The following is a 27,126-nucleotide window of genomic DNA, read 5'->3' as shown; positions in this document are numbered from 1 at the left end:
ATAATACTTAATGAAAGGCTGATCTTGTATAAGTAAATGTAAGAAGTGTAGTTTTCTATACTTAAGAACAAAGCAATTAATCAAAATGTTTTGTCAAAAAATCTATGACAATTGACCTATTTACAATTTAGAACATTAAATGTGCCTTGGTGGCATTAATTATGGAAATGTTTATTAAACATTCATTTACAATTTCATTACATATAGTGCCCAAAAGAAAACCTCCTACTATACTTGTACAAAGAACCTTGATTAGCAAAAGTACTGGGAGCTAAATTATATAATGTTAGAGATGGATGTGTGGATCATAATGTGTGATTAACTGGCACCCATATGAGCCCTTGCAGGATGCACACAAAGTTTGTGCTCTTGTATTGTCATTATATATGAGGATCCTGAGCAGCACTAACCACTGGACACATTTTAAAGCACAAATAATGCATAAAAATAGTTTATCTGGGATAGATTGGACTAGCAATCACTTTTGGTCAACTGACCTGGAGACTTGGAGACACAATTCATCTTTGTGCAGCTGATGCTTTACCCAATGACATCAATGACATCCTTCATTGCACAACACAAAGTATGGGGTTTTAGTTGCTATATTATTAATACACTAAAAATTAAGTCACGAGCCAACAGGATTACAATCAGTAAGGTTAATTTACTCAACATTTATACCATAGTGGTAATTGGACATATCTTGAAAAGGGAGAGGGCCATATAAGGGAAAGGGAATGAATAAAGAAATGGTCTTCTCAACCTAAAATTTTCTTTAACTTTAACAGATGGCTTCTGGCTGAAACTCTCAGAAACAAGCTGGAGGTGGTGGTACTAAGGTCAGGCTTATCCTCCTACAGAGATACTGGTACCAGAATATCCAGACAGATATGAAGGATCCATAATGCAGCAACTTGAGCAAGGCCGGGGATGGGAGAAAGGTATATGGAAGGCATTAGGCAGATCATCAAAAAGGAGCTGAGAAAGGTACCAATAGCTTTGGGGTTGGACCACTTGCAACTGAGGTAGTAAGTGACTAATAGGAAACTGACAGACCCCTCAAAAAGTGATATATAAGGTGATACAAAAGAAGGGAAAATTAAAGTGTGGCCATAAAACTCTGAGGAGGAACTGATATTAGCTTTGGCCTGCCTTCATTTAACACCTTGATTATTTCAAGTTGAAGAACCTTCTGTTCTTTCCCCTACTGCTCGGAGATAGAACTAAACCATACGACCATGTTGATCAACTGGACCAACAGATCAATATCAGTTATTGATCTATTGCTCATTTTACATGTCTTACGTGACTATCTCTCTCCACCTCCACCTTTCGGGATCGAGGATGATTCACTTCTACTCCAAATTTGTGGGTCCTCAGATGGCTGATGAGGCCAATGTCGGGACTGCAGACTCTGACACAGTTGGGGCAGGAGTTTGCTGACAGAGCAGATGAGTAGTTTGTGAGGAGGTGTGACCCTTCTGCTGCCTACATGACTTCTGTGTGCTCCCCATGCATGCCCTCAAGGTTTTCCATACTATCTGAATGCTTGTTCTTCACTTTGAGCAGTCATTGGCCTGAGATTCTCAGGAGTTGCTGGTGTTGTTGCATTTCTCCAAAGAAGTTTTGAGCACATCTTTGAATTTTTGTTTCTGTCCACCTGGTCATCTCTTTCCACTCAGAATAGAATGTCTGTTGCAGGAGTCCGGTGCCAGGCATATGAATGACATGGCCAGCCCAATGTACCTAAATGAGTGTAACTAAGGCTCATTGCTGTGGATGTCGACTTGGGAGAGAATGCTCACATTATTTAACTTATCCTTCCAGTGATTTTGGAGGATTTTGTGGAGACAATGTTAGTGGTATTTTTCCAGTGCCTTTGTTTGTCTGCTGTAGGTTGTCCAGGTCTCTGAACCATATGGGAGGGCAGAGATCACTGCTGCTTAGTAGACCATGAATTTTGTGCCAGACCTGAAGTCTTAATCTTAAAATACCTTTTTTCCTCAATAGATCAAAGGCTGCACTGCTGAAATTCAGCACCACTTTCAATGTGTTGTAATAATTAAAGTTACTACCGTTTCTTTATAAGCAATAAACCTCATCATTGAGTAGCCCCTTCCAAGTAATCTGTATCAATGTAAAGGTGTAATTTTGCAAAATTTCTGGCTTTATAATGTGAAAGCATGATTGGAACAGAGGCTCTAGTGAGTACTGCTTAAAGCCTCACTGAGTCAGTGATGAAAAAGATCACTTACCTAAGTGTGGAAAACAATGTTAATTATCCTAGAAAAAAGCTGCAGGCCAGATTTCCCCCAATCTATAAGGGAGAGCCTAAGGGACCAATTGGTAAGTATCTTTGGAGCATCTCCTAGGGATGCTCTCATTGACTACTTGTTGCATAAAGATCCATTCTATTCTAAAAAAAATTGGTCAGCTTGGTGGAATTGTGGACTGTGCAGAGAGTTATCAAAGGATACAGCAGGATATAGATCAATTACAGATATGGGTGGAGAAATGGCAGATTTGGCGGAGAGGTGTCCTCCTCGCAATGTTCTTCATTGATACTCAGTTAGCAGAATTACTCCCTGAACTCTCCTGGGTGGACCTGGCCTTCTTCTTCATCTTACTCTTGCCTCTGCTAGCAGCACATCCTGCTCTGTGTTGCCTTTCCTCGTCCTCCCAGTTACGCTGCATTGTATGGGAAACAACTACTGTCGGGAAGTGGGGCATATAAAGTGGGATTTGTATCATATTGGTATATATCGGTGGTTGATGTTCAGCATAGACTCAGTGGACCAAAATCCTGTTTCTGTGTTGTGTGACTCTATGACCCTACTAATGCATCCATGTTTAAAAGCAATAATGTCAAATCAAAATCCTTTGGTAGCTGTCACACCACAACCTACAGCAATTTTAAAAGTCTTTAGAAAGAGGCATAGCCAATACAGATCATCAGATTCAGTACCTCAGCTGACAGTATATGATGGTCCTTTCAAATCATCATGGTCAGGGCAGAATACTGGGGAGGTGGGTCCTTCCCGCTGTTAAACATGTTTGCGGCCTTGTATAATAAGAGAAAGAATTAACTTTGATCTTCGAAATGGCGACACTGGAATCAAATCAGCCACACATACGTATTCTAATGACTTCACTATAAGACATCTGGTACAACTCACCTCACAGACGTACGTGAGTGCTTTGGATATCACTTTGGACTGAAGCAGCAGCCATTTCATTTGTAAAGTGAAAACCATAGCTCTGAATTTTGCACCATCACCGTTCAGGTTCATGCATGAAGGACAATCAAGCATGAAGTGACAAGAGCTGACAACCTGACATTGGTAGTTTATTTTAACTATTGCATTTTCCTAGCTTTGTAAAAATATTCTGTACGAATTGAGATGTTTACAGCAGTTTTGTGCAATCACTGAATGAACTTAAAATGCTTGATATATTCCGAACTGTTCGTTCCTTTCAACATCGGCACACAATGGTTACCATGTATACTTTTCCCCAAATTCACTTCAGTTACTCAACTAGGATAGTCCAACAAATCACCCAAATCCTACAACCCCTACCACCAAGAAGGGGAAGAACTGCAGGTGCATCCAAACACCACTATTTCTACATTTTCCTCCAAGTCAAACACCAGTCTGACTAGGAGATGTATTCATTGCTGTTGGGTCTAGATCCTGGAAATTCCTATCTGACAGCTCAGTGGGAGTACCCTCACCAGAAGGTCTGCGTTGGTTCAAGGATGTGTTTCACCATCACCATCTCTCAGCCATTTAGGGGTGAGCGATAAATGCTGGACAGGTCAGCAACACCCAGATCCTAAAAAAAAATGAATTAGAAAGGAAATTATTGGCAGAAAATCTATAAACTGAGTATTACTTTTGATATTAACCTCAGCATTGACAGTGAGAGGACATCTGGGATTAGGGTGGGACACTCATGAAATTAAAGACATAAATGTTGGGAATATGACTTCTGATGCATCTTTTTTCTGTTGATGGAAACTGGGTCATCTGAATATTCGGCCACAGACAAGGAAAAGAATTAAACTACTTAAAGTAATGTTGTTACACTTTTTCTTCCCATTACATAAGGAGAAAATCTTCATCGTATGTCCTTACAGAGCAATGAGTTTTTTCCTCAGTTTATCTCAGCTGGATCATATTATTTTTAGCCTGTCTCTCAAGGTCATAATCCTTACCATCAGATCCATAGCTCTGTCTCACACAAACATTTTCAACCTCAGTGTCCTCACTGAGTTGAAGTCAAGCTTCTCAAACCATTTTCTTTCTATTACAAGGATCCTTGCCACCTTCCCCCGCCCCACCACCCCCACATCCATCTCCATAACACTGCACATTTCCATCCCTATGCTCAGCCTAGTTGCTATTAAAGTCTTCAACTTTGCTTTTATCACAACAAATTCAGCTTCTTCTGGCTGAACTCATATTCTCCACCACCTTTTACCTCTTTAGTTTATACAAACCTCTGCTGTGGTTATTCTATCTTGAAGCAATCCCTCTAACCCATTATTCTGTACCTTCTGTTTACTGTACCTTCTGCACCCAATCTTTCAACACCTCCAATTTAGCAATCAGAATGAATTAAGAATTCCCTTCCCTTCCCTTTCCTTCCCTTCCATCCATTTTCTTCTCTGCCCTGGAGACATCGGAGACTGCAGATGCTGCAACCCAGAACAAAACAACAAACAGCTGGAGGGACTCAATGGGTCAAGCAGCATCTGTGGAGGGATGTAGGGTCCCGACTCAAAACGTCAACCATTTCTGTGCGTCCGCACACACTGCTGAGGTCCTCCAGTTTGTTTATTGTTCTTTCTTTGCCCTGTTCTTCCCTCCCCTGCCCTTCCTTTCTCTTTCATTCCATTCCATTCCCTTGCCTTTCCTGCCCTTTCCTTCCCTGCCCAATCCTTCCTATCCCAAACCTCTCTCCCCTTTAAAGGGAACGCAAGAGTAAGTCGTGCTGCTGCACTGCTCTAGTGACCCAGTTCAATTCCGACCTTGGGTGTTGAGTCTACAGAGCTTGCATGATTTTCCTGACACTTTGTTGGTTTTGCTTGGATGCGTGGTTACCTCCCATATTCCAGAAGACTGCTAGTAATTAACTACTGTAGAGTTTTCCTAATGTAGGTGGGTGACAAGAGAATTGGGGGGACGTAAGACAGAATAAGCTGTAGGGAAAAAAGAGGTGTAAGGGAAAAAGGACTACAAATGCTCTGAGAGCTGGTATTAGTGTGATGGGTCAAATAGCCTTTTATGTTGTAATAAATTGTGAGTTATGAGATAATATAAATGCTCTTTAAAGCCCATCTCCTCTCATAATCTTTGAATTACTTTTCTTTGCCTCAGTTTTGGTTTTGGGCTGACTGGGCCTCCGCAAATTACCGTAAAAAGAATTTATACATTAAAGATGCTATATAAATGCAAGTTATTGTCACTGTTCATAAATCTTTGGAGCTAAACATGTCCAGGGAATACTGATACTCTGAGGGGCTAGACGTGCAGTTATTGCTGCCCCTGAACAAATCTGATTTATCATTCACTGCAAGGACCAGTCTGAAATGTTAAATTAATGACACAGGCTAAGACTGCAGTGCCACACATCATAATTAGTGTCAGTCATTATCACCAGGAGGGCCACAATGACAAAGAGGCATTTACTAAATCAGAATGGAAGATCAGTGTGAAACAGAATATAGAAAGGGATGGAATCAGTATTTATTTCTTATTTTTCAGGAAAAATGAATGAATGATGTAAGCTTTTTACATGTCGGGCTGTGCCAGCTTATTTAAATAACCACTAATAAACTCTAACCTGATATTCAAAAAATAGGCATTAGATTTTAATCAGGGCTGGCAGGAAATCCAACAGAGTTTAGCAGCCTAGCTTAAGAAATTAAACTGCCCCTCAAAAATCAATGTTTTAAAATTAAGTGGGATAAAAGGAGATGGGAGAAAATATACCTTCACCATTAGCAAATCTTCCCTGCATATCTAGGCCTGTGGAATGTATCCTTATTCCCTTTACTAATAATCCTGAATTTAACAAAGATTTAATTGTCTATTAAGACGCAAAATCTTGAGAGAAAGCAGCAAGTCACCAGTGTTATTGATTACCAATGGTGTTCTGATACATTGGGCTAAAAGTCCTACTTTACATGACAATGTATGCTAACGTGGTGATGCACACAGGAACTGCAGGGCCATGGGAAGTGATTTTCATGCAAGCACAATGACCCAGCTGCTATACGACTCATGTTATTTTAATGTGGTTAAGCACATTAAACACCATTATTTCAGGAGTTGTGAGTGGCACGAACTTCCTTGGTGATAATCCATTGTGGCTGGAGCTCTTCAAGCAGCAGTTCTAAATTGGAACCATTGCTGTAAATATTGGGCGTCCTTAGGTGAGCTAATGAAAAGCACTGGGAGGTAGATCAGACCAGGCATCCTGATTTACAGGCATTTAATCTGATATCATGGGGGTGGAGGTGGACACCCACAAAGAAGAATGGTCTGTGTCTTGACAAAAACAAAGCTAGAAGGTGTCATCTGCAGGATGTTGAAAAATCTGGTATTTTTATGTATCAGATTTGAATCCATTGTTGTTTTCTGTCAAGGATTCTTCAACAACAACACTGCAGGTAAGGCCTGTCTCTTCAAAGACACCTCAAGTTGGCACACTGCTAGGACATGCTTTGCTGGCTAAAGCCATACTGTTCCATAATTGCATATTGAAGGTCTGTATTACAGTAATGACATTGAATGCACGTTGCATTCCAATGTTCTGACTTACAGTTGTTGGCATTGGACATTATTTCATAATCGGTTTTACATCATAATCTAATCATGTAGTGCATAAAAAGCATCAAATTTCTAAGCCATTTTCTTTTCCATTTCCAGCACTCAAATTGAAAATTAATTGGAGCTGTATTTTTAAAATAGCTCAGAAGTTTCTTCTTAAAATCCACAGTACATTAATGCCAGTTTTCTTTATTTTTTCTTCTTATATAGTAAAAAGATGTTGAATTGTATGATTGCAAAGCAAGCATTTAATGGGGGATGGGCAAGCGAAGAGGTAGGCTATTCTTGTGTGGGGTAATCCTCTGTAATAAAACACCACATTTTCCAAAGAGTGCATCATTCCTAAGGGACCCTTCATAACCACTGCTAAAAAATAGCTGTCATTCAAGTGTGCATGGTTGAGTACTATGAATAATTTTAGCATTGGTTCTCTGAGTAGAAAAATTGTTTAGTAAATTTAAAGTTCATTAACTAAAAATAACAATAAAAATACATTCATAAGACTATTTTGAATTTAACAATTTAACCTTTTTATAATTAAACTCTTTGTCTTAGTCCCATTAAATGCAATATTAATATCTCCCAACAGACTTTATGTATTGGTGAAAAACATCTGTGCTTTTTAATCCAATAAATACTCATGTTGTCAAGAATTTAGTAATTTAATTGTTTCTGTTACTTTTTTGTAATATCATTGAATGGCAAGGTTGATTTCTACTGTGCTTGTGTTCTTTTTATGAGTGACAGAGTAGGGGAGATTGAAATTACAAAGTGACCTAAGGCGTTTCCAGATAAACCTTATGGTGTTCCATATAGTTTAGGCAGCACATGGACTGTGGACAAGGCTATTAATGTTTTAATAACTGGAGATCCTGGCTTTTGTTGAGTATGGCATGAAGATAGTAAGATTAAGAGAGAAACCAAGCAATATTTCACTCAGTGCATGAAGGTTGGCTTTACAAGTTTGAGCTCTCACGGTCAAAAGTTCAGAAGCTTCCTGCAGGCTGACACATGAAAGTAGTCTTTGGATGTTGGCAACTTATCGTGGATCTAGCCAACAATTATGAAAAGAACAGTAAGTTAAATGTCTTTTCCTATTTTGTTGTTCTTTGGTTAAATTAAGCTCACTGAAGACTTTCTTTATATTTCAGCCTACAAACACTTTCTGCCATTCTTGGAAAACATGCAAATAAACACTTCGTTTGGTTTTACGTCTTCCTGCAGAAAATGCCTGGTGGTTAAGGGACTGGACTGTTGGATTGATGACTGTCTGCTAATGTTTCAGGTTCAGAATTCAGAGTAGTGGTTCCGAAACTGGAAGAGTATGGATCCTTTTTCAATATCTCACTTCTAGCAGTTAAGCAAAAAATCACCAGTTCTGGTGCGTGATTTTCTAAATATTTCAGTTGTCAAAAAATACCAGTAACCGATCGAGTTAGTGATTCCCTCGAGTGCTATTCTTGCACTATAAACAGTCATGTATTTGTTTTTTACATTATGTGCAGCACAGTGGCACAGCTAGTAGAGAGAGGACAGTTGACAAGAATGCAGGGAGAGTGAAAAAATAGGATTAATGTAGGATTAGTGTAACTGGGTAGTTGGTGGTTATTTTGGATTCGGTGGGCTGAAGGGCCAGTTTCTGTACCATATCTTTCTATGGCTCTCCTATGACTCTACAATCTTTGAAAGAAATTGAGCACATGTAAAGGGGCACATTGATATCTCTATCAGACTTCCCTGCGTTTCATTGCAGAAGGCCTAAAATAGATCATTCCTCAAAGATCCACATCATCCAGACCATGCTATCTTCTCGCAGCTACTATCAGGCAGGAAGTACAGAAGCCTGAAGTCCCACACCACCAGGTTCAAGAACAGCTACTTCCCTTCACCCATTTGGTTCTTGAAACAACTGGCACAACCCTAATCACTACAGTATAACAATACTATGATCACTTTGATCATTTTGCACTAAAATGGACTTCATTTTTTTTGTTGTAATTGATAACACAAATTCTTGTAAAAATCGTGTATAATTTATGTTTAATTTATGTTTTTTTCTTGTGAAGGCTGCTTATCTGATGCGATGTGCCTGTGAGGCTGCTGTAACTAAGTTTTTCATTGCACTTGTACATACATGTACTTGTACATATGACAAGAAACTCGACTTTGAATTTGACTTTGACATTGATGCAGTGCTGGTGTTCATAAAACAGCAACTTCCAGTATGCCACCTATGCCTCTGGCCAACCCTGCACTGTATCAGTGAACTCCCTGTAGAGTCCAAAGGGGCAGCTCTCAGTCTGGGAAACCCGACCACTGAGCCTGTGGCAGTTTAAATCTGGTGCAACTATTGTGTGGTCCCATTAAAATGAATGGGAAGAAGTAGTTGCTAGGCATTACATTGTTGTGGCTTAGTCAGTGCATTAACATCAGCATCCTCACTGAAACCATCAGTAGTGACACAATGTCCCTCATGGTTTTCCCCTCACTGGGGTGTCCAGAACCGGAGGACACTGCCTCAACACTACCTAGGACTGAGATAAGAAGGAATTTCTTCACTCAGAGCATAATGAATCTACCCAAGAGATTCATAATCTTCAACAGCTGAGAACATTCAAATAAATATTGACAGATTACTGAAAATTTAGGGATTCTGGAGATATTGGTTAGGGCAAGAGAGTGGGGCAGAGGTAAAAGATCAGATGTGAAAATTTTGAATGATGAACTAGTTACAGTGATCTAACAGACCTACTCCTGTTTCCGTTTGTCATTATTATGGACTGGACATTAGGTGCACATATGATATATCTGGCTTCTCAACCAAGCACCTTACTGACTGCTTATCCATGGTCAGGGATCCCCTGGTGGTCAGAAGAAACTCAACATGGACACCCTGAAAGTCTACCTCAAGTAAACAGGTCTGGATATCAGTACCACATCCGCCATTAGGCAATGGTTAGCTTTGAGGAGAAGTGGTCTGCTCTCAAAGCTTATAAGAGAGGGATAGAAAGAAAGGGGAAATAACCCCTTGACCTAGGAGGAAATGTCTGTACCTTCTGCAGGTGGGTCTGTGGTTCTAGAGTTTACTTCTAAGCTATCTCAAAAATCATGCATAAATCTTTAGTGTTGAGATTCCTCACAATGACAATGTTGTGGCTGATTGAATTACAGGTGTTGTGTACAATCAATCCAATATAATGTAACACAAAGATCACATGTAATGAAACTGTTAAGATAATGTTCCCATTACTAGTTTTATCAGAAAAACAATCGCATTTTCCTAAGTACCGGTAGTTTTCACATTCCTCTCAAATTAACAATTTCAGTATAAAATCAATTTGGTATGTCAAAGAACTAGCCTGCAAGAGAGAAAGCAGAGTGTGACACTAAAACAGAAGGTGGCTAAATCTGATTAGTTGTGTCTCTAGTATTTCACCGAGCCTAAAAAGCACTCAATGCTTGGCACATTTTGTTATTTGAAATGGGGTTTATTTACGTATCAGAAGTAAGAGTACATAAAGTTCAGCATGAAGCACTGAATCTGATTGCTTTTTGTAGACTCTAATGTACAGCAATGATTATCCACAGCAGGAGTGAGACTGCTTGCAGGAAAACATTAGCATTATAACAGTCCTTTTGTGTCCTTTCATTAAGGTCAATAGGTACATGAACATAAATTAGAATACTGGACTGCAATTGTATTTAAGTAGATCACGTGTAGTCATTCATTTGGATCCATATTACATCTGATTTAAACCAGTGCACTAATCCGTCACTAATGTAGGAAGCGTAGCTTTTAGTGTAATCCACACAACCCTTCTGTAAAATGTATGAATGCACAGCAACAAATCAATGATCAGCTTGATTTTCTGAAATGATGTGGTCTGCAAATAGGGGCAACCTGAATCGATATTGGATTTAATGTGAACTAATTGGTGCTAATTGGCTTTGTTTTCCTGGTTTGCTGATGTTCCAGTGACATATTTAATTTATACGCAATATGTGATTGCATTATACATGTCACTTGATTTAGGGGACCAGTAATAAAAAGTTGTAGGCAGATATCAATTGGCATGCAACTATATACCACTTTTAGTCAAAGCTTTCAGTGTATGGGAGAGATTTAAATGCTATGTCATGTACTATCTCTACTGTTGCATCTCAAAAGATGAAATCTGAACTAGGGTTTAAACCTGCTCTGAAAACTCCTCTTAGCTTCATCAGACAATTTCATCTTGGTGCATTTTACATTTTTTACACTTCAAATTACAATTATAAATACTTTTGTACTGACAATTCTGTTATACTAATCCATCACCTTTTTTTGTTATTGGTGCTACAAATAAAATTGTCTATGCCTTCAAAAAGGATATATCTTATTAAGGCTGTCTGTGACATCATGGCACAATCTTGCCTTTTGATAATTCTACCACACTAAAAATATTTTTTAAATGATAATGCAATTATTTTTTTAAGTGGACCTCTCAATATATGCAGTGCTAGAAGGGTTATTTTCCATAAGCAGCATTAGTATACATAACAGTTGTTTTGCTTTATCTCTGTTGATCTGTAGATGGCCCTTAGGAGGATCTTGCTGTGCTGTTTGCTGCTTTGTTCTGCAGAGCATACAGGCAATAACCTATCATCATTATTACAAGAGTCTGTTCACAGGCTTCTGCGGAAAGACATTCTGAATCCTACAGCTCCATCAACTCAGTAATCTATTCCAATCAATTGGTGATGGATTTGACATGCCAATCCTTTCCATCTGCATCTGTGTGATTGTCAACTGAGTGGGAGCTGCAAACATCTTTAAAAACACTTGCAAAGAAATCTTCATTTATAAGCTCCTTACCGAAGAAAACTTATTTTACAATGGAGCTTACATAACTGTTTACTAATTGTTGAAGTCCTTGTATTATTTCAAGAGATGAGGGGTGTAATGTTTCCAGACAACCTTGGTATTCATTTTTTAATGGCCAAAATGAAAAAAAAGCTAAATACTTATTATTATGATTCCTAATAGAAATTTTAAAAGAATGTTGGTTATAGATTTAGCAGGCTTACACTGTGTTAGCTTCACTATTCCCCATTCACAATGAAAACTGAATAAGTGGGCCTTGATGGTGTGGTAATGGGTACTGTGCTGCAGGAAACGTGAGTGCTTTGAGCACTCTCTTTACACAAAGAAGACATTATCTTTTTTGACAGTCATCATAAGCTTACACCATGTTTAACCACTGTTAAACTTCAAATCTCTGTAATCTACAACCTCCTTTCAAGACAACATCTTGATAGCTTCTCTGGAAAAAAAATTGCTAATTCACTAAAAGCTGAATGGACCCAGCATTGTCTCATTATTTTCTATGTCCAGAATGTAATCAAGAACCAAAAGGCTTCTGTTAAAAAAAGTCTCCCTTTGGCTAGTTTTCTGCTCTGGATTTGTACCAGCTACACCGGAATTCTCAGCAAATGCATCGCTTTGTTTTTGGAGAAATCTTTTCTTCCTGACCTTGAAAAGTGGAGGGAGCCTTAACTGGAACATTGTCTAATGTCACACTCAGCAAAAAGAAAGAAAAACTGGAAAGTGATGAAAGCCTATTCTACGTGAAAACAGATGCTGTCTTGGGAATGTGTTTTTAATTGTTTCCAAATGCAACTAAGGCATGTCTGTGAAAATCATCATCTTTTGTTAGCCAGGAAAGAAAAGAGCACAGGGAAACTAATCTTTATGGGACACCAATGTTAGCCTTGGATTTAGTAGCCTCTGCCATAGATTTCCCACAACCCTACTATGTACTTAATATATCTTAAAGCATGTCCTTTTACATCTGAATAGCAACTGGTTTATTAAATCCTTCAACTTCCTTTCCATCAAAATGCTCTGAATATGGTAATACTGAGACTTCATTAGGAGGACCTGGATCAGAGAGTTGGTAATCTCTGATGATTCAGGAAACTCATGTTATTGCAACAAGAAAACACAGAGTGTTTCTGCTGTCCTACAGATCCCTAATGCCAGTTGCTGTGCTCCTTATCTTTCAGCAGCTCAGCTGTCTACCGTGCCTCAGTGGTATGGTTTAAATGAGAAAACAGAGTCTAATCCTCTCTCCCTACTTTGCCTAAGGCTGTTATAGGCAGCTTGTAAGAATAGTATTTGTTAAGAGCCTGAATAGCATCTGTCATTTTTCTCTGGTCCCTGTTCTATGATACCTCGCCCCTTTGCTATTTAAAATAGGCAGAGAAAACAAAACACATGGAAAAGCTCCTGTTTCCTGCAATTCACAGGAAGAAAATGACAAGAATTATTCTGTATCATTTAAATAGGTCTTCTTTTCTGGAATCATGCCATCTTGTTAATGAGTTTCAGAGCTGTGTGCCTTATCCTCAGATCTCTAATGGCACCATTTACCAGGAAGATGATTTCTTCTGTTTTGATTAGTTTTTGCACGGAACAAAAATGTTTAAAAAAAAGTACAGTTACGGTCTCCTGTCCAAGAGTGCAAGGTCACGCCAGTACAAGATTCATTGAAAGCTAATGGCCTAATGCTTCCTCATCGCATGCCATGTAATGCTTTCAATGTCCACAAGTGTCACCATTGCATAACTGTTAAAAAAAAGCTCTACCCTAAATGTGTTTGTGAATTCAATTCTAAATAACACTGAAGGTCCCTTAAAATATTTGTACCAGTTATTGTTCTTCCTATTCATTTTGAAAAGACAATTCTGACAATAACATGATACAGATTGGAACTCCCACTATTTAAACAGCACCGATATGCAGCCAAATGCATTGTAACTTAAATTTGATTCCCTCATATAAACTATCTTGTTTTCAGCTTGAGCTATAAAATGATGAATTAAGTATTAAATATGGGTGTTGTACAAGCATCTTTAACATCTCTATAAACTAATTTATAAAATAAGCAAATTAAAGGAAGCTAAACAATAATTACATTAAGGTTTGAATTGTAAAATAGGAGTTATTCCCCAGACTGCTACAGGATATCAGTCTGGCCATTTCATTTTTAATCTTATTTCCCACAAAATCAATAAACAATAACATATGCAGGAGGACAATCTTACGATTTTGTGTGAACTGATGCAGTGTTTTTGTGTATCATTTTGAACACACAAAGAAAGCAATGAAATGAAACATGTCGTTCATTGCTTTGTTCGGTTAATGTGTATTTTTAAATGTAATTGTGATACATGCAGAAAGCAAATGGCTGTATCATTAAATTTGCATGACCTTCATTTTGCATTGATTTATCTGTGGCCAGTGAAGCTCCTTCTTTTAATGCAAAAGACCTGAAAGATATTGCCATTGCCTGTGACTGTTTGTAGCAGTGCAAATCTCTGTGCACTGTGGAGCCTCCTGATTGGTCAGAGCGTTACAAACACTGAGCAGTAGGAGTCAATTATGTTTGCCGAGCAGGATTTATCTTCTCACCAGCTTGTAACCCGATGCTCTGTGTCACTAAAGGTCATTGCTACAGTGTGACAGACAAAAGGAGTGAGGTATGGCAGAGGCATGGCCTGCTGGGGGTCAGCTGTGAGAGACTTGCCCCCTCAACCTGAGCAGTCCCTTGTCACTTCAGCAGCCTCTTTTGAAAGTGGTTAATCTTGGGAGAATTCCAGAACGTCACCGCGGATTGTCAAGTCATAATGAAAGTTCCTGCCTGTGGCCTCTGACCTGTCGCCTTTGAAATGTCTGCTTCATAAATTCGTAGAGCATGAGCTAAAAAAACTCAAATGAAAATACATTTCACAGGTGTTTACAAAGGTGTATTTTTTATTGAAGACGGGTATAGATAGTGCACATAAAAGCTCAGTCAAGGTAGGATTCTATACAAATTGTAATCTGTAGCTACCATTCTACTGCTGCTTAGTGGCACAGGAGGGTAAATCAGTTCCCTCTCTGCTTTTGGGTAAACTGCCCCCATACGTACAAGGAATGCAACATCTATCAATTTTGTCCTCTCCTGAAAGTTGCAAAATACTGTCAGTTGCAAACTAATCCTTTTGGTGTTACTTTCCCATTTTTCATGTGTGAAGCCTGCATAATGAATGTTAGCATCTGTTTGATTGTGGAAGGTAAACATGGCCAAGTTTGATGTGAGATGCGCCTATTAAAGAAAATATCATACAATATGATCAGATCTATCAATACCATGTTTATTGTCCAGGCACAATTGCCACGTAAAAGCTGATGGAAGATTTGGACAAGGGCATTCCGGGAGCAGCACAAGGTGCACCTAAAAGCTGAAAAATATGAGACTACAAGCATGCTAAACAGCAAAAACAGCAGAAATTAGACAAAATGGAGTGATCCCATATGCTATGGACCAGATCAAAGATCTAGTTGTGAATAGTGGCAAACAGCTGATTGGAGGTAGGATATTCAAGAATAGTTCCATCTTCATTATTGGCAGAATTCAGCACGTGAATGCTGAAGATAAGACTGAAATGCTCATGTTCAGACACAAGTGATGAGTGGATGATCCACCTCAGCCTCTCCTGAGAACTCCACCCTCATGGAAGCCAGTTTTAATTGAATTCACTCAACACAATCCAAAGGAATGAGAGAATTGGATGTGGCAAAGACAATGGGGCCAGAAAACATTCCTGGCTATAATACCTAAGACCTATGCTCCATGCTTCTAGCCAAACTATTATACTACTGTTTTTTCTGAGCTGCATCATGGGAAGAGCTTATCAGATGGATGGAGGAAAAGATTCAAGGAGGCTCTCAGAAGAAGGAGCATTTGGGTTGGCACTGAGAACTCGGAATCCATTTTTAAGAAGCACACAGAAGCTTAGTGCAAACAGTGGAAAGAGCACACCACCTCACAAACTGTCCAACTAACCCCTTTGCACCTCCTACCCCATCTGTGCAAGAGTCTGCCCTTCCCACATTGACCTCACCACCCACCTCTCTACACACACAGAGCTGGAGTGGAAGCAAGTCATCCATAACAGTAAGAGACTGCCAGGAAGGAGAAGAAGTTCAGTTTTCAATGGGGAAAATTGTTTGGGTATGTGCTGTCCACAAAAAGCAATACAAATCCCAATCCATCTAATTACTTTCCAGTCAGACTTTACTCAATCATCAGCAAAATTACAAAAGGTGTCATTGATAGAGCCATCAAGCAGCATTTACACACCAATAACCTACTCATCAGTGAATACACAATTTGGGTTTTGCCAAGACCATACTGCTGTAGACCTTGTCACAATCTTGACCATTGAGCTGAATCCTGGACAGCCCTTGACATCAAGGCAGCACTTGACCGTAGTGTCAGGTAACCCTGGTAACACTGAAGTCAGTGGGCATCAAGGCGAAAGCACTCCAATGGTTTGGCTTGTACCTTGCACAAAGGTAGACACGTAAGGTTATTGGAGATCCATCAACCAGTGTTGCAGGGTTGCTTCACCCTGAGTGGGGCATTTCTGGTGAACTTCCTTTGTCCTTGAACAGGGTCATCTAGATGTCTCCCCTACAGGGCAATGTCCTAGGCCCAACTATTTTAAGCTGCTTCCTCAATAATAATGCCACCCTAAAGTCAGATGTGGGATTGTGATTGCACAAGATTCATTTCCATTCACATGAAGCAAGACCTAGACAACTTCCAGATAAGGTTTAATAAGTGGAAGATAACATCCATGCTCCCAAAGTGTTAGGCACCTACCCTTGACATTTAATGGCATTTCCATTGTTAGGCCCCATTCTCAACATGCTGGGGTTACCATTGACCAGAAACCCAACTAAATCAGCCACATAAATGGTGTACTGACTAGACAAGGGTCAGAGGCTGAATATCCAGTGATGAATGGCTCACCTTTCCAAAGTCCAAATCCTTTCCACAATCTACAAAGCACTAGTCAGGAGTATGATGCAGAACTATCCACTTGTTTGGATTAATGCAGCTCCAATGATACCCAAGAAGTTTCACAGCATTCAAGACAAAGCAGTCCACTTGATTGGTATCAAAACCATCGCCCTGAACATTAATTCTCTCCAAAGTGGTTACACTGTGGTTGCAGTGTGTACTATCTTCATAATGCACTGTAGTTACTCACCTAGGCTAGTCCTACACTAATCTGTGATCTCTACCACTGAGAAAAACAGGGGCCTTTTGGGAACATTAGCATCAACTGCCTATTCCCTTCCAAGTTGCATGTCATTAATAGATATATATTATCATTCTTTGTTTGTCTCTAGATCTCAATCATAGAATCCTTCACATAAGAGTAGTGTGAAATACCATCCCCAGAAGGACTGCAATGTTTCAAGAAGATGATTCACCACCACCTTCTCAAAGGTAACTGGGGGTGCATCATAAATGCTGGCATTGTCAATGATGTCCAGACCTTGAAAAATGAAGGCCTTTCTTCATATAGGAGCTGGCTGAGGGATTCACCTTTTGGTCACATGGGAGTTCCTTTCTGCCAAGTTTTAATACTTCAGCAGGGATACCTCAGCTCCTGAGACCTTGTTGTTTCTCAGCTGACATATTTCCTTCTCAACTGGGATGTGGCAAGACTGAATTGGACAGCTTGCTGTGGGATAAAATTGAGTACACTCATGTCAAGAACACAATTGCAATTAAGGTGTTTCTCAAGGAGTTCTCCTTGCAAAAGTGTAACATCCTCAACAAACTGTGGGAGTCCCTAAATACTCAAAGAGAAGAAACATTTGGGATGGCACTGAAGACCTTGAGTCCCTTTGATGGGAGCACACAGGAGCTTCGTGAAAACAGATGCTGCTTGAACTGCTTGGCATTTTCAGCAGTTTTATTTGAAATATTGTCCTCACTGCCTGGGTGGCATCTGGGGAAGGAAAGTACCCACTTCTGCTGGAATGATTTTCAGTGGAATGAGTGCATTTGTGACTCTGGGCTAGACAGGAAGGTTGGGCTCCTCATTGCTATCTAGCGGGATGGTGATGAAGATGGAAATAGATACGTTTTGTGGAAAAATATCAAAGCAATCTGAAACATGTTGGGAAGCAATGTGGAGGGGACCAAGTTTTGGATTGATATTGCTACTTTCAGCAGTAGAGGTTGCAGACATAACCACTGCTGTTGAAGCGAGCTTGGTGAGTTGACATAGTGCATCCTGTAGTCAACATAGCCACAGTGCAGCTTGTGGACGCAATGCATATTGAATCTAATGGAAGGTTACCAAGCAAAAAAATGTCTTTAGCACTTCATTTGCATTGTTTCAACTGTACACGTGCATGTGAATAATCAGTATTTCATCATACGCTTCTGATCCTGATACCCACATGTCCATTGTTTGCAGCAAAAGAAACTGGATAGCAATGAGGAGCTTAATTTGATCTCAAGACAAAAGACATAGATACACTCATCTCACTGAAGAGCAAACATTGGAACTGCCTTGGTCCATACTGATATGGGACATATTGCAGTAAGCTATTGAACCACAAAAGGAACTCCTGAACTAAAATATATGACAAACAGCAATGTAATTTGATTTTTCTTCTCTTCTCTGAGCAGTCATTTTACAAAAAAGGAACGTTTTCAGGGGAATGACAAAGTAAATCCAGGACTAAACAATGGGCAGCATAACTAACAGTAGTGACTGCAAATGAATGGAATGCACATTAACAAAGTTTAACTCCTATTAACATAATAAATGGAGAACTGTATTTTACAGAAGGCTACACAAAGTTAGCAGGAAAAACAAAGCAAATAGCAACAGATTCATAGAAATGTTAAAGACAAAAAAAAGGCATGCAATTTGCATAGCAGAAGCTAGAAATTGTATCTCATGTTATAAAAAGGTGGCAAGAAGATTTAAGAATGACCACTTTGTGAGAAAGTACTTGTGTTCTGCAGCACACACACAGACCCATTAAGCAATGTGAACCATTATCTCTGAAGGAGGTAGACTTGGGTATTTCATTACCACAAGGAATGCAGATCATCTCTGCCTGACATTTACTTTACACCAGCCAGGCTATATCTTCCTGTATATTCATCCTCAAGTCTGTCATCAAAACACATTTGTGACAAGGCCACAGGCAAGAACGGTGCTGTCTAATCACTGTGGAGTTGATGTTTGATTATCAGCATGGTGCAGCTCATTCCACTTCTTTTTACAATTTAACCTTTATGCCACAAAGTGTTTGTATGTGTTCCCATTTGCTTCAACATGCTGCATGAATAGTCCCTGTATTAAAATGCACCAGTTCCCACTGCAACCAATCACAAATATGAAAAGAGCATCTATGTAGCAGTGGAATTTCATTTTAAAAATAGAGGACATTGAATGGGAGAGAATCTATTGCTAATTAAAGAAACTTCAAGCCTCACAGCAGAAGGAATCTGGCATGAGGGGAATATTAAATTTATCATCTGGGCCAAAAACAAATGTAATAAAATGGAGCCACTCACCAAAAAGCTGATTTATATGGTAGGTGGGGTGAAGTGAAATGATATCAGCTTAAGTGTTTCTTGTCAAACAAATATTCTCTAGTGATGAGCATCATTTTTCCTCGCTTTCTTATTCCTGCTTTATTGCTGCTCATGTGTAATTTTAGGAATGGTGTGAGTAATTCTAACCTAATAAATCATTCTTTTATTAAAATGTATTGAAGAATGTCTTTGTGGCCTATTAGCATTGATAAAAGTCATTTGCTGCATAATCAGTATAAATCACACCGCTTTGCGGCTAGCACTTTCCTGTAGCCAGTTTCCTCCAAAAGTAAGGTATTTTGTCAGGATTCACCATTGCTATTTATCTCGATTCCTTCAAACAGCACTGTTGTCATTGTTAGCTTGGCAAGCCCAGAAGAATGGGTTACACAGGAAGGGCACCCTGCCAAGGTGACAAATTCTGCTTACCTGTTTCCTCCATTTGCTGCTTTGTGTAAAAAGAATTTGACTCCTGTTAGATTTCTCAAATACGACAGAATTTCAATAAAGATAAATAGGAACCCTGGCGAAAATGATAACAAAAGGCCCCAGCTTCTTATGGTAAAACCTAACCTCTGTGGGCAGTTACCCACAAACAAATCTGGGATACTTAAACACAATACTTTACAGTAACTGTGCACTGAAGGTGCAGGAGACATGCACATGATGTACGGAACAGCAATTCATCACCCCCTTCAACATATGTTCAGACTTGTTCAGCTCATTAGAGGTAAGCACTGATCAGCAAGCAGCCAAAGACAGAACTGCACATGTCCAGCATTTAAGGGCTTTGCAGCCTCAAAGAGATGCCAACCATCAGCACTTCATGCTGACAGTCAGTGCTTGTTGCCTTCTGTCTGCTTGTCAGCATTTGCTGATAAAAATCTGCACAGGATTTCAACTTGCTCTGCTACCCTGGCATTCCCTCAGAATATCGTTGGGCAAAGGTCTTCTGTGGCCCCAACATACTTGAAAGAAGAGAGGCCTCAGAGCCAGCGTATGGTTTGTCATCACAGATCAACAAGTGGAATGTCTCATTGCTAAAATAGTTGCTCAATTTGAATTAGTATTTTGCACTTACAATTCAAGATCTGTCAGAATTAGAGCTCTGGTTGTGCAGCTTTGCCACCCTGTAACTTTCATCACAATGGATCAGAATTTGCAATCAGTGGCAAATGAAGGACACCAGCCGCTGGTTGGATTTGCCTTGGAAGTCTTTATAAGGTTTTTCTGTGAAACTTTCTGTCAGCCAAGCTTGTTGAAAGTGCCGTGAAGCCTAAAGTACATCTAGGACCTGTGTGGCCAGGGCAAGCAAATGAAGAAATGTGCACAGATGAATCTGAACATGAAAGTGCCAGCATCCTTTATTTAACCTTCAATCATATACAAAGAGCAAAATAATAAGGGGGTAAGAAAGATGATATTTAGTGAGTTAGGTATAAGACAGAAAGAAAGAATCTTGTTTTAAACCAATAATTAAAATCTGAAGGAGAGAGTCTTCACCATTGGCAGTAATTATTGCTTATCATGTTGCACTGGAGTGGGCAAGCCATAATTTCTTCTGGAGAGTTTAGTGAGCATATATTGCATCAGTACACAGCATTTAATGAATTTGAACAGTCAGTCACTCAGCAAGGTGCCATTTTGCTTAGCTTCTGGAAGAGAAGGAGCTAAATGGCAACCCTGTGATTTTACCTGATAATGGTGCATTAAGTTGCTAGAAGTCGCTGTCAAAATTACTTCTTAATAACATTGAGTGCTGTTATCTTCATTGTTACTTAAAATCACAAAATCTGATTCCATTTTCATTATAATTCACATAACAAAAAAGAGTAGAAAGAACATAAAAGGGCTGGTAATGTGACCTGAATGTCCTGCCCTTGCCGCTGGTGCTCTACGGGTACTACATGCATCTGGATGCAAACGGCCTGCCCTCGCCAAATAATGGAAGGCAACTCAGTAATAGGCAACTTAGTAAACATATTTTGACATACTGATGATGCTCTGTGGGTTTGCTACATGGTTGGTGGGATGGGCTGGGGAGTCAATAGCCAATGAAGGCAACGTAACTATCCATTGGGTGCCAGGCATGAGTAATTAGAAAAAAGCTTTGAGAGCACTGCTATGAGTGTTTTGAGAAGAAGAGGAATGGAAGTGATGAATCCAATTCAAACAAATAATACACATATTAGCTCATCAACCCCTTCATTGAAGAGCAGAAGATGCAGATTGCATCCCAACCAGGAGCACTAGATGATTTAATCACTTGCAGGCCAATATATCATCTCTCACTATACACAACAGCTACCCTGTATCTGCTAAGCCAATGAGGAAACTCCTACCTTTGAGTCTCCTCTGCCAGGCTGTGATCTTGTTTGGCAGGTAGAGTGTTTAAACAAACAAGACCCCATGAAACAAATAGAGATGGCTGACATCTGACTTATCTGGGTCCCAACCTAATTCTAGGACCTTCTGCCTTAGTCTGATAAAACCAAAATCTAGCTTTTTCTTCCTGGTTTTCACTATTTGCTCTGCCTTCACCTTCTTTACCTTCATTTTCTACCTTCCTTTAAATTTTTCCTCTATTTAAATTAACAGGTGATAATAGTTGCCTGATTTGGTAAATAGCATTGAAAGAAACACTCTGAAAAATGCAATTGAAGAATTGTTAAATTGAATGTAGCATGGAACTATTTTATCGAGTAAATCACATTAAAATTTAATATTTAAATAGACATCTCAATAGTTAAATATAATACATTATTAATAAAAAGGAAGGAAAGCATTGAAGAGAAAATATGTTAGTATTATCTATAATAAGAATATTTAATAACTTGTTGTAATATAGACTCATAGAATTTCTGAAGTACAAAAGGTGGCCAATCAACCTATCAAGCCTATGCCATATTCTTTTCTCACCTCTCCTGAAACTGTACATTCAGATGTTACGCAAGGGACTGGTAGGATAAGATATGAGTTTGCTCTCAGTTCCACATGCAAAATCTTCCCACTGTAGTTTTGGGAAAGAGGCAGGAAATATAAAATAGATGCAAAGCTGAAGGGAAGCAGGATTTTTTGAGGATATCTCAACCCAGGTGATTTCTCTGACATTTCTTGCAAGGGGCTTTGAGTACAAGAATAATGACTTCTTCTTATATTTTTGAAGGGCTTTGGTGAGATTACATTGAGAGTACTGTCTGCAGTTTAGGGGTCTTTAATTAAGGAAGGATATCATCGTCTTAAAGGTGGGGCAGTGTAGATTCACCGGATTGATTCTTGGAATGAAGGGTTGTTCTATGAGAAGAGATGGTAAGAATCGCTCATAACCATTGGAGATCAAAGAATATTAAAGACCAAACAAAAGGCATTTGCGAACAAAAGGGTAAATGCTTACTTTCTTTGAAAGCCTCTTGGAAATCTTCAAGTCTCAAAGTTACTGATTATGTTGCAGGCTTCACAGAATTTCTGAACACAATGATTCACTCAGAGGTGAAAAAGTCACATACTTCATGAACATTTTTAAGTTCAGATGCATGGTCTTCTGCTGTCCCTCAATAAACAAATAGCAGGATGCTTTCTATTCACACTTCCTTAAAGTCAGTCACACAGACTGCCAATACAAATGGAGTATTAGTCAGATTCATAGAATCATAGAACAGTACAGCACAATACAGGCCCTATGGCCCACAATGTTGTACCGACCTTTAAACCTCACCTTAGACTAGCTAACCCCTTCCTCCCACATATCCCTCTATTTTAAATTCCTCCATATGCTTATCTAGCAATCCCTTGAATTTGACCAATGTACCTGCCTCCACCACCGTCCCAGGCAGTGCATTCCATGCCCCAACCACTCTCTGGGTACAAAACCTTCCTCTGATATCTCCCTTGAACTTCCCACCCATTACTTTAAAGCCATGCCCTCCTGTATTGAACATTGGTGCCTTGGGAAAGAGGCACTGGCTGTCCACTCTATCTATTCCTTTTAATATTTTGTACACCTCTATCATGTCTCCTCTCATGCTCCTTCTAACCAAAAAGTAAAGCCCTAGCTCCCTTAGTCTCTCCTCATAATGCATACTCTCTAAACCAGGCAGCATCCTGGTAAATCTCCTCTGCACCCTTTCCAATGCTTCCACATCCTTCCTATAATGAGGCGACCAGAACTGGACAGCACTCTAAGTGTGGTCTAACCAGAGTTTTGTAGAACTGCATCATTACCTCACGGCTCTTAAACTCGATCCCACGACTTATGAATGCTAATATCCCATAAGCTTTCTTAACTACCCTATCCACCTGTGAGGCAACTTTTAGGGATCTGTGGATATGGACACCCAGATTCCTCTGCTCCTCCACACTACCCAGAATCCTGCCATTAACCTTGTACTCCGCCTTGGAGTTTGTCCTTCCAAAATGTACCACCTCACACTTCTCCGGATTGAACTCATCCTATCAGCCCAGCTCTGATCGGATGCAGAGCTGGGCTGAGAACTCATCTGCCACTCCTCAGCCCAGCTCTGCATCCTATCAATGTCCCTGTGCAATCTTCTACAATCCTCCACACTATCCACAGCACCACCAACCTTTGTGTCGTCTGCAAACTTGCCAACCCACCCTTCTACCCCCTCATCCAAGTCATTAATAAAAATCACAAAAAGCAGATTATGCAAATGGACTACTAAAATGGACCAGGAAATAGAGTTATAGAGCTATAGAATCATTCAGCATGTAAGCAGACCCTTTAGCCCACCATGTCCATGCCAGCCATCGAATGGCTATCCCTACTAATCCTATTGTTCAGTGCTCAGCCTGTGGCCTTCTAAGCCTTGGCGACTGAAGTGCTCATCTAGATACTTCTTAAGTGCTGTGATGGTACCTGTCTCCACCAATAACTCAGGCAGTGCATTCAAGATTTCAACTACAATCTTTGTGAAAAAAAATTTCCTCAAATCTTTAAATCTCTTCCCCCTTATCATACATCTATGCCCTCTTGTATAGACATGTCCTCTAAGGGCAAAGCTTTTCCCCATCTACCCTACCTGTGCCCCTCATAATTTAGTATACCTCAATCAAACCTACCCCAAAGCATTTTCTACAAAGTAAACAAAGCCAGCATATCTAACCTGTCCTCATAACAGAAATGGTCCTGGTGAATCTCCACTGTACCCTCTCCGAAATGCCAGAAACCAAAATTTCATCAGCTGGGGTTTAGTAACTGGAAGAATTTGTGCTGAGAAAGCTGTTTAAAGGAATGGTTACACTTAAGTTCCTTGAAAATCAGAAGCACATCTGTGAAGCATCATGTGATTTTCAGGGCTGCCTACAAGCAGATTCAGCATCTATGTTCACTGGATGACTCGTATAGTTAGCTATGTGACACCGAAACAATGTTGTAGCAATATATACATCATGTTATTTCAATCACAGGCTATTACTAAATTATCCTATTACACACCCACTAAAACCCTGGGACAGGAGGGAGATGGACAATAAAATCCCTGCTCCTCAGGATATTTACACAGATAGGGAAAGATACTAAAGGGAGAATTAAGCTGCATTAATTTGCTTCAGGGAAAAAGTTCCTACAGCTTTTAGACAAGATGATGGGGTTGGCATAGAACACAAAATTCAATTAGCACAATCATTCTTTCCATCAACCTATTTAATTAACATTTTTGTGTCAATATATTATTTTGTCAGCACGTATAGCTGGGAATTCTACAAATTTGACCTGAAGTCCCCAATAATTTGTGAAAATTACCGGGAAACTTTGCCCAAGACTCCAGGTCACATGAATTCTAACCTCTATATGTAAACCGGAAATTAGGCCTTTTTGGCTGCAGGCTGCAAACTCACATTGGTGTTTGCATATACTCCAGGACTACACATGGAGACTGGTTGGCATGCACAGTGCTCATTTCAAAGTAGCATCCAAAGTTGTTCTGCCCCTCAAGTGATGAGCTAGACTTTAACATGTTCTACTTTGACATTGGCTGAGGGATCCCGACTTCACCCACACTTGTGTTGGGAAGTCTAAGACATCAACCTTTTCTTCCAGTAAGCTTTCTTCAAAATATTTTTCTTTGGGATTGACTCCATCCAACTCCCAAATTGTGAATGTCCTCAAACCTCACTAATTGTCTTTTTGAATAACCCATCCTCTGATTCTATCCACACCTGACCTCAGTGACCTTTTCCCTGACCAGCCCATGCTCACTCTATTATCTACCCAACACCCCCGTCATCTCCTTAAATGACCCCACAGCTTCTCCCCTATCAATAGCCCCAACTGAATCCCACCTGACCAAAACTCCCAAGCTATCTCTCCTTCCAAAATCATCTCTCCACTTCTGTCTTTTTCTATCTCTCATGCCACAATTGTTATCCCAAGGTTTTCTTTGCCCCAATGTTACCCTCAACCCTACCCCATCAGTCCAGTGCTCAACCATCTTTCTCTTTGAGCAAATAAGATAAGATTTCTTTATTAGTCACATGTACATCGAAACACACAGTGAAATGCATCTTTTGTGTAGAGTGTTCTGGGGGCAGCCCGCAAGTGTCGCCACGCTTCCGGCGCCAACATAGCATGCCCACAACTTCCTAACCCGTACGTCTTTGGAATGTGGGAGGAAACCGGAGCACCCAGAGGAAACCCACGCAGACATGGGGAGAATGTACAAGCTCCTTACAGACAGCAGCCGGAATTGAACCCAGGTTGCTGGCGCTGTAATAGTGTTATGCTAACTGCTACACTACTGTGCCCTGCCTGCCAAATGGAACTTTTGTGTGAGTTCCATGTGCATGGCCTGTTCTGACTTGGGCCTCTTGCATGGCAGAATATTGTTGCAGGGGGCTCTGACACATTATGGCACAGAACCTTTTTACTGAGCCTTTTCAGGCACAGTACAGTTACTAGTCCAGACATTATATAGACCTTTGAACGCTGGGTATCTGGTATGTCATGGACTTCCCTCAAGAGTGTGGTGCCTGTACCTCAAAAGCAATCATTGCGTTAGTAAATGAAGCAAGGGATAATGCCTTGCTTCCATTTGCTTGGATGCTAGATAAGGATGACAGTAACAGTGCTTGACCCTTTGCAGACCTGGGAATGTGAGAATCCACCAGAATGTATTTTCTTTTACTTGAGGCTGACAAAGTTCTTTGGCATGAAGAGCATCCAAGCTGCTCCCAATCTTCATTCAGCAGTGTGTTGTCCCTGACCCAATAGCTGTCATCATTGCTTCAGGCCTCACAGCTGTGGCTAAATCTTCAGCCCCAAAGAAGTGCAGACCTATATTGCCACTTTGCCAATGACATTGAGCTGAGCTTTAAGTATTGTCAGCATCAGGTCATTTTCAGAACCAATCACATTGGCCTGAACAGTGACAGAAAGGAATAATCAGGCCACAGTCTGAGACTGAAAATGCTAATTTACTGAAATTATGGTGCTTATGTCTTTCTTCCCATAGAGTAGCAGGTACATACAATCAGTAGGTATCAAGTCAGCTAACACAGAGTCAATAAATTTATTTAAATGTAAATAGATAAGTGTCTAGCAATTGATTTAAAGGCTGTTAAGGTAAGTATAGGCAGAGATGATTAAATAATGTGGTGTTTCACCACAGGCCTCAATCCTGTTGAGATCACGGAGATGTCATCTGTGGAATGCAGCTGGTTATGTTAAAGGGTATCCTATTAAATGGTAGTTTGATAGTCTGGGTGCTTTTGCTTACTTATCTTCAGCAGTCAGGGAAACATGTGATGATAGCTCAGAAATCATGCTATATAATACAAACTTACAAACATGCAATGCAGTTGTCTGAAATTTCACCTTCCACCATTTAATT

Source organism: Pristis pectinata, chromosome 7 (assembly GCF_009764475.1).
Source record: "Pristis pectinata isolate sPriPec2 chromosome 7, sPriPec2.1.pri, whole genome shotgun sequence".
In the NCBI taxonomy this organism is placed as follows: domain Eukaryota; kingdom Metazoa; phylum Chordata; class Chondrichthyes; order Rhinopristiformes; family Pristidae; genus Pristis; species Pristis pectinata.
The sequence above is the reverse complement of the archived record's forward strand: the minus strand, read 5'-3'. Positions refer to the sequence as shown.